This window comes from Rattus norvegicus, chromosome 11 (assembly GCF_021556685.1).
Source record: "Rattus norvegicus strain SHRSP/BbbUtx chromosome 11, alternate assembly SHRSP_T2T, whole genome shotgun sequence".
Classification (NCBI taxonomy): domain Eukaryota; kingdom Metazoa; phylum Chordata; class Mammalia; order Rodentia; family Muridae; genus Rattus; species Rattus norvegicus.
Window position 1 is genome coordinate 55145168 of NC_141544.1, and position 9339 is coordinate 55154506.

The 9339-nt window shown below is 42.7% G+C and overlaps 1 long non-coding RNA gene across 1 annotated transcript; it reads left to right on the top strand.

The window, feature by feature from the left end:
* Positions 1-2847: 2847 nt before the first annotated feature.
* Positions 2848-7581, top strand: LOC148002568 (uncharacterized). The gene is made up of 2 exons (XR_015633741.1): positions 2848-3029; positions 5421-7581. It is a non-coding gene; the product is annotated as an uncharacterized LOC148002568 (long non-coding RNA).
* Positions 7582-9339: the final 1758 nt, after the last annotated feature.

Here is a 9339-nt window from a genome sequence, read left to right on the forward strand (position 1 = left end):
TATCATAGGTGTCGTAGTTTTTTCTATTGCTGTAAAAAGAAAGTATGACCAAGTCGACTTGAAGAAAATGTGCTACTAGGGTCATGCTTACATTTTCAGAGAATTAGTCCATGACCATCATCATGGACAGCATGGCAGCAAACAGAAAGGCTTGGGTATTTAGCAGTACATGAAAAGTTACATATAGATGCAGATGGTGGAACTGCTTGGGAAGGTTTGGGCACTGTGGCCATATTGGGATATGTGTCAATGGAAATGGGCTTGAGGTTTTTAAAGTTTTCTTCCAGTTGCTTCTGTCTGCTTTTTCTGCACCCAAATTATTGTCAAGTGGAAAACAAATGCTCTCAACCTGATTTCCAATCTATATTTCCATCTGAAATATTATGTATGTCATCTCTACTTTGAGAATTCTATCACCTTCCCAGACATTTGATGTATCTTACAGTTGAAAAAGCAAAACAAACAAACAAAAAAACCCAAAACTTTTCCTTAAATTTCCTTCGTAAAATTTTAGGTATATTTTAGCATACTACTGAAAAATTTGAAACTTCTTCTGAGAACCAATTTCAAATGATTCTGAACTGCATATTCAGGCACAGGCGCAACAATTACCCCACCACCGTCTTGGTACCAAGGTGTAGATCTGATTGGTACCGATTTTTAATTTTAGTCAGTTTTCCATTAACACAGCAAATGGTTTGGAGAAAAAAATTAAAAAAGAAAAGTTCATTTTTTGTATCTATACATAGATTGTTTTCCAATCTTAGTACAGTCCCTGCAAATGCTTCACAGAGAAAAGCTAGCAGCTAGATGAACTTGCGACTGAATGGTCTATGGACTTTTTCATGGTCTATTAAATTACTTTGCAAGTGGAAATGCTCATTGTTGAATATTTTTCCTAGTGCCTATCATACATTGGACATGCAGATTAGTGCCCCATCAAATTAAATATACCAAGGCTGACTTAAGTGATCCATGAAGACAGAAGGAATGTTGATTCAACTATCCACCGTTCCCTTTTCCTTTATATTATGTCCTTTCATGCCTTACGTGTACAGTCTCAAGTGGAGTTTCTCCTGAAAAGCTAGCAATGAACATGAGGAACCAGTCTGCACACAAATGGTTCTGTGTTTTATCCAAGTTTGCAGTGGTCAATGCCTACATCATTACAACCCTTTTGGGGAAATTCTTCTATGTAGCAGAACTCTCAATACTGAAATTAGTTGTTAAATTTCTTAGGAAAGCTATTTGTCCAGATGTTCAAATATATCAGTTTTATCAGCTAGAGTTAACAGTTTGGTTGAAAAGTAAAGAACTTGGAAAGAACATGATTCAAATAATATGTGACAAAGGTCTGGAAATGTAGCAGAGTGGTAGAGTATTTACCTAGCATTCACAAGACCTTGATTTCAAGACCCAGCACTTGCTGACAACTAATGTCAAATATTTTGTGTTCCATGTAAATACTCATGAAAGGTGTCTACAACAAAAGAGAAAATTAGCACCTTGAAGACAGGATGACACATTCTTTAGTCACCACCCCAGTGTCTTTCTTCAGCATCCAGTCATCACTCAACATGGATGAGAAAAATATGGACTTCATGGTGATGATAATTACTCATGTTTTCAGTATTCTGAAGTTTCACACAGAAGACAAAATTGTCTTTGAGCACCGTCAGCTATCAGTATCAAAGAACATTGAATTCTCTCTCACCTTTCCCAAGGTAAATGTGAGTTACAGTGTTTGCATTAGTCAACTTCCATCATGGAAGGCAAAATAATCTTTTGTCCTTACATAAATGGTTTCTCTAGATATTACTATACAGTCCAGTCCATACTTGAAATATTGCCTGAAATAATATTGGTAGATATCTCCAATTCTTTATCTTCTGGAATTCTCTCCCCAGCTTCTCCCCCAGATCAATACTCCACCAACACTGTTCTCTCTCTCTCTCTCTCTCTCTCTCTCTCTCTCTCTCTCACACACACACACACACACACACACACACACACACACACAACACACACACACACACACACACACACACACACCAGTCAAGTCCAATTTGTGCTGATCCTGGTCCAATACTTTGAAGCATGATCAATATACCAGGGACCACACCTCTATATAAAGAAGCTTTTAGTCTCCTAGCAGCAATCAATTCACAATACCTACTCAGCAAGTTCCTGTCAGAATTGGGGTGAGGGGGACTTTATATGGGAAGGGGATCCTATCTATCAAAGAACTTCAATTAATCATCATCAAGGTCACTACTGTCCATGACCGCCAACTGCTCTGAAAGGACAATGTTGGCTTTGTTATCTGGCTCCAGGCCTGCCTTCATAGCCTCCTTAGTCACAAGAATTTTGCTGAGTGTTCCCACTTCTTCAGGATCTTGTCCAACTCCCCTCTGCATAGTGAGATTGTTTGACTTGAGCCTCTGTAGTACTTATGCACATAGTCATAGCATGATAGAGGGCTAATATCCAAAATATACAAAGAACTCAAGAAGTTAGACTCCAGAGAGCCAAATCACCTTATTAAAAAATGGGGTACAGAACTAAACAAAACATTCTCAGCTGAGGATTATCGAATAGCCAAAAAGTGTGAGGAGTGGGTGTGGCAGCAGTTCCAAGATGGCCCACAGGACTGCAGCTAAGCCTCATGACTAGGACCTGACTTCCTCACACACCTGAAATTAGCCACTTCCACTGTGAGAGCTGCGCAGGTGCACCATGACGCAAGATCAGGCCATGTGACGTGGACCTATGAACTGAGATTACACAGACTGGACTGACGAGGCGGAGTTGAGGGAGGATATAAGGGAGTGTGCTGGGGGCTGAGAAGGAGAAAAAAAGAAAAGAAAGATTCCTGCTTGGATGCTGTAAGGTTCCTGAATAAACTGCTTTGAGAAGAATGCTGTGTCATCGCTCTTTTCTGTGGGTCCGAGACAGAAGTGACAAGTGGTGGCCCATATGGGGACCCTCCTCCTTCGTTCAGAACTCATCGTGCTCAGGGCGGCTAGCCAGTAAGTTCCCAGATAAGTGGGATGAGAAAAGCTCTCAGATTGAGACTATAAGGTTCCTGGTTTGGGGACAAGTTGCACCAAGCACACTGGGGAACTCAACATCAGCTCAGACAGTTCGCCAAGCCCTCAAGGATTTGTTTAAAGCGAAAGGAATCGAGCTAAAGAAACAGTAAAGAATTTTTTAAAAGCAGTGGACCAGGTTGCTCCGTGGTTTCCGGTGACAGGACATCTTACAATGCCCAGCTGGGAGAAATTAGGGAAAGATTTGAGGTTTGCCGAGGGGCAGGGGGTTTTACCAAAAGGAGTGCTGCCAGTGTGGAAATTAGTGAGAAATTGCATAGGGGATGAGGAAACGCGTGGCGCGGAGCTCCAAAAGGGAAATGAGGCACTAAATCAGGTAAGGGAGGAATGTTCTCAAAAATTAGAGACCGAAGGAAATTCTAGCGAGGGGGAAATGTCGGAAGACGATCTCGAAAGCATCGCCAACAGCTTAGAGAAAGTGAAACTAAAGATAGAACCATCGGCTCCGGGGCCGCCTCATCCACCTCTATACACTCCAGGCAGGGCAGAGGGACATAGCTTACACCCGGAAACCTGGAGAGAACTGTGAGCCCAATGCTTCCCTGTATTTTAGGATGCACAGGGCAATCGCACACATGAGCCGCTGGACTGGAAGATCGTCCAAAGGCTGGCTGAGGGAGTTCGTGCATACGGGGTTAGCACCACTAATGTTGTGGTGCAGCTAGAATCCTTACACCACTTTTGCATGACTGGCTCCCGCTTGTCTGACATCAGGCCAGTACTTGGACTGGAAGGCATATTATATTGAGTTTGCCACTGAGCAGGCAGCGCTCAACGCTCGTAATGGGCAGCCTGTTTGGGAACAAGATATGTTGTTAGGACAAGGGAGATTTATGGCAGGGAGCCCCCTTGCTCTGGATACATCCAAAGATATCCCCAGCCAAAACACTTGTTCATTATCCCACCTCAGTGGCTCAGTTAGCCTTGCTTGGCATTCAGCAATGTATACAGTACTTTGGCATTCCGCCAAAGGATTCGATAGTTCCCTATAATGTAAAGCAGCTGGAAGTGTTGTCAGCCTCAATAGATGATTGGGCTATTTTGAGGTGCAGTTTTTAGGGCAACTTTGATAATCACTTTCCCAAAGATCCAATCCTACAACTGCTTACAGCTCATCCTGTGATTTTTCCTCATATTACTTCAAAAAATCCTTTACCACATGCTCTGCTTATCTTTACAGATGGCTCCAAGACAGGACAGGGAGCATATTTGGTGGCAGGGTCCTCACCAGTTACCATACAATTTCCCCCTGCATCACCCCAAGTTATTGAATTACAATTTGTGGTTAAGGTGTTTGAATTATTTCTAGGTCCTTTTAATTTGATTTCTGATAGCCAATATGTTGTTAATATGTTACTCTGTTTGGAAGTGGTGGGCAAAGTTAATTTAAAATCTACCATTGGAAATTTAGTTGTTACCTTACGTGATTTAATTTTAAAGATATCCTCACCCTTTTTTGTACAACATATTCATGCTCATACTGGATTGCTTGGACCCCTGGCTGTGGGGAATGATATTGTAGATAGAGCCTCTAGGGCATGCATGACCTTCTTCATTGCTTCACCTGTTACATTGGCCCGAGATTTTCATTCACATTTTCATGTTAACTCCAAGACCTTGTCCTCCCGATTTAAAATTTCTCGTGCAGAGGCGAGAGATATTGTTAAAATGTGCCAAAAATGTGCCCCGTTATTGCCTCAGATTGGGGTTGGGGTCAATTCACGTGGGTTGCGCCCTCTACACCTAAGGCAAATGGATGTTACCCACTTTCCAGAATTTGGAAAGTTAAAATATCTTTATATTTCCATCGATACAGCTTCTGGAGTTGTTTTTGCCTCTCTCCATACAGGAGAGAAGGCACATCACGTGATTGCACATTGCTTTGAAGCTTGGGGTGCCTGGGGGCAGCCTAAAGAATTGAAAACTGATAATGGGCTGGCCTATACTTCTGCTTCTTTTGTGTCTTTTTGTAAAATGATGGGTGTTCGATTGACTCATGGATTGCCCTACAACCCTCAGGGGCAGGGCATTATTGAATGAGCCCATCGCACCCTAAAGGAATACTTAATTAAACAAAAGGGGGGAATTGCCTCTGCTGGCTCTACCCCTAGGGAAAGATTAGTCATTGCCCTTTTTACTTTGAATTTTTTGAATGAGGACAAACAAGGGCGGGTCGCAGCCAAGCGTCAAGGCAACCCTGATGCTTCTTCAAAAGGCATGGTCATGTGGAAGGACGTCCTAACTGGTAGTTGGCAGGACCCTGATCCAGTGTTGGTTTGGGCGAGAGGGTCTGTTTATGTGTTTCCCCAGGATCATCAGCAGCCACTGTGGGTCCCAGAGAGGCTGACCAGAGCGGTCCAAGATGAACGGAAGGAGGATACTATGGATGTTCCTAGTGTTGCCGATGCTTCCTGCGTTGATCGCTGAAGACCTACGCTGGGGGCTTTTATCCTTGTTTCCCAAGCCCCTGCCGCTGACGCATTCGGCACAAGTGTTCCCCCGATTTTTTTTCCTCTAATGCTTCGCTAAAGCTACCCTTCCTACCCTGGGATGGGGATATAGCGCCTATAAATGATTTGATGCAGCTTTAGTTAGAAGGATTGCTATGCTTTCAGATGATCTCTAATATTTCTCAGAATAGTGATTGCATTCAATTGTATAATCAGTCAGCAGCATGGTTTGATATGCCAATTAATATTACTACCAGAGTTAATGCCACATGAATTCAAGGAGTGTGGCCTGCCATGATTTCTAAAGGCAATGCTAGCATACCTTCTCAACCTAGATGGGCTCCCTTTTGCAAGGGTACCCATGATTCCCTTCCACCTTGGAATTGGTGTCAGGCAAGAAAGGTGGCTTGGGCTGTAAAGAATTATTTTACCTTTTCTTCTTATATTAGCACAAGCCATAATAGCTCATTTTCAGGATATAATTGGACTTATCAAAATCCAGCTCAGGCAGTAGCTAGTAATCCTTTGGATGTGTGGTTGTTGTGTGAGGTGAATGGCAGTTGCACAGATTTTTCTGCTCTGAGTATGCTAATGGGAGGGGATTGGGGTAATGCAAGCTTTCATTGGAATGAGTCTATAGGATTTGAGACCTCTGTATCTCAATGTGCTGGAGGGCAAAATGTTACATTTAAGGTTATGCCTGTCTGTATGTGGCCTCCTTTGTGTATATTATTTATAATGGTAGTTATGATGATAAGATTTTAAATTGTAGTAATGGTTGGAATGCATATTCATATTCTTTGGCTGTTGTGGCTAGATGCCTCACTTTGTACCCTGGCCTGTTCAGGCTCCATCTGCTATGACTTTGTTTAGGCCAAAAGGGGATTTTGGCATTACTGCCGCTATTGTTACTGCTATAGCAGTTTCTACTGCCGCATCCATTGCTGTGGCCATATCCCTTATCTCCGTAGGACAGACTGCGACAGCTGTAAATAATTTATCTGCAGGTGTTGTAGAAGCTTTGGATGTTCAGGGTAATATTAATAGTCAGTTGAAAGCAGGAATTTTGCTGCTGTATCAAAGGGTCGATTTGCTCCAGGAATAAGTGAATATTATGATGGAGTTAATGCAATTGGGTTGTGAGTGGAAATATTCAGGACTGTGTGTCACCTCCATACCATTTGTGAATGTCAATCGTGCTGCTCAGTTATCCCGTAATATATCTCAGTATCTTATAGGAAATTGGTCTCAACATTTTGATGGACTAGTTCGGGAATTGAGACAATCCATCGTCCATATCAACTCTACCCGAGTGGACATGAATTTAGCTGGAGGACTGGCCGATTGGATCGCCGCCCCTGCCTCACGGCTGAAAGAATGGGCTGGACTTGCTGGACTTGCCCTATGCCTGATTCTTATTAGCGTCCTGGCCTTTTGGTGCATGTGCTGTATACAGTTTTGTCAGTGCAGAACTCAAGCCTTAATGATACAGGCTTTTGCAGCAGTGGAGACAGGACAGTCTCCTCAAGTGTGGCTTGGCATGCTAGAGAAGTAGTCAATGACGGGTAAGACTCCCTGGGCATGTCACCAACCTAAGACAGGGATCAAACCTAAGCTGTTTGTCTCAGGATGACGGGTAAGGGGCATTGCTATAAGGGGCAAACTAAGACAGGCATTCTCTCTGCCAAAAACATGAAGAAGGGGGAGATGTGGGGAGCAGGTGTGATAGCAGTCCCAAGATGGCACCTGGGACTGCACCTAAGTCTCATGACTAGCACTTGACTTCCTCACACACCTGAAACTAGCCACGTCCATTGTGAGAGCTGCACAGGCACACCATGATGCAAGATCAGGCCATGTGACATGGACCTATGAACTGAGATTACACAGACTGGACTGACGAGGCAGAGTTGAGGGAGGATATAAGGGAGTGTGCTGGGGGCTGAGGAGAGAGAAAAAAGAAAAGAAAGATTCCTGCTTGCATGCTGTAAGGTTCCTGAATAAACTGCTTTGAGAAGAAAGCTGTGTTGTTGCTCTTTTCTGCCGGTTCCAGACAGAAGAGACAAAAAAACACCTAAAGAAGTGTTTGGCAGACACTCCTGGGAAACCAGAAGAGACTGCACTCTGTACACATTACTGATTCCAGAGGAAAACACCAAACGCCATCTGGAACCCTGGTGCACTGAAGCTCCCAGAAACGGGGGCACAGATCTTCCTGGTTGCTGCTGCCGCAGAGAGCTCGTGGGCAGCACCACGTGAGTGAACTTGAGCCTCCAGACCACAGGTAAGACCAACTTTTCTGCTGCAAGTGACCTGCCTGGTGAACTCAAGACACAGGCCCACAGGAACAGCTGAAGACCTGTAGAGAGGAAAAACTACACGCCCGAAAGCAGAACACTCTGTCCCCATAACACGCTGAAAGAAAACAGGAAAACAGGTCTACAGCACTCCTGACACACAGGCTTATAGGACAGTCTAGCCACTGTCAGAAAGAGCAGAACAAAGTAACACTAGAGATAATCTGATGGCGAGAGGCAAGCGCAGGAACCCAAGCAACAGAAACCAAGACTACATGGCACCATCGGAGCCCAATTCTCCCATCAAAACAAACATGGAATATCAAAACACACCAGAAAGGCAAGATCTAGTTTCAAAATCATATTTGATCATGATGCTGGAGGACATCAAGAAAGACATGAAGAACTCCCTTACAGAAACACAGGAAAACATTAATAAACAAGTAGAAGCCTACAGAGAGGAATCGCAAAAATGCCTGAAAGAATTCCAAGAAAACATAAATAAACAAGTAGAAGCCCATAAAGAGGAGACACAAAAATCCCGGAAAGAATTCCAGGAAAACATAATCAAACAGTTGAAAGAATTAAAAATGGAAATAGAAGCAATCAAGAAAGAACACATGGAAACAACCCTGGATATAGAAAACCAAAAGAAGACACAAGGAGCTGTAGATACAAGTTTCACCAACAGAATACAAGAGATGGAAGAGAGAATCTCAGGAGCAGAAGATTCCATAGAAATCATTGACTCAACTGTCAAAGATAATGTAAAGCAGAAAAAGCTACTGGTCCAAAACATATAGGAAATCCAGGACTCAATGAGAAGATCAAACCTAAGGATAATAGGTATAGAAGAGAGGGAAGACTCCCAGCTCAAAGGACCAGTAAATATCTTCAACAAAATCATAGAAGAAAACTTCCCTAACCTAAAAAAAGAGATACCCATAGGCATACAAGAAGCCTACAGAACTCCAAATAGATTGGACCAGAAAAGAAACACCTCCCGTCACATAATAGTCAAAATACCAAACGAACAAAATAAAGAAAGAATATTAAAAACAGTAATGGAAAAAAGTCATGTAACATATAAAGGCGGACCTATCAGAATCACACCAGACTTTTCGCCAGAAATAATGAAGGCCAGAAGATCCTGGACTGATGTCATACAGACCCTAAGAGAACACAAATGCCAGCCCAGGTTACTATATCCTGCAAAACTCTCAATTAACATAGATGGAGAAACCAAGATATTCCATGACAAAACCAAATTTACACAATATCTTTCTACATATCCAGCACTACAAAGGATAATAAATGGTAAAGCCTAACATAAGGAGGCAAGCTGTACCCTAGAAGAAACAAGAAACTAATCGTCTTGGCAACAAAACAAAGAGAAGAAAAGCACACAAAAATAACCTCACATCCAAATATGAATATAACAGGAAGCAATAATCACTATTCCTTAATATCTCTCAACATCAA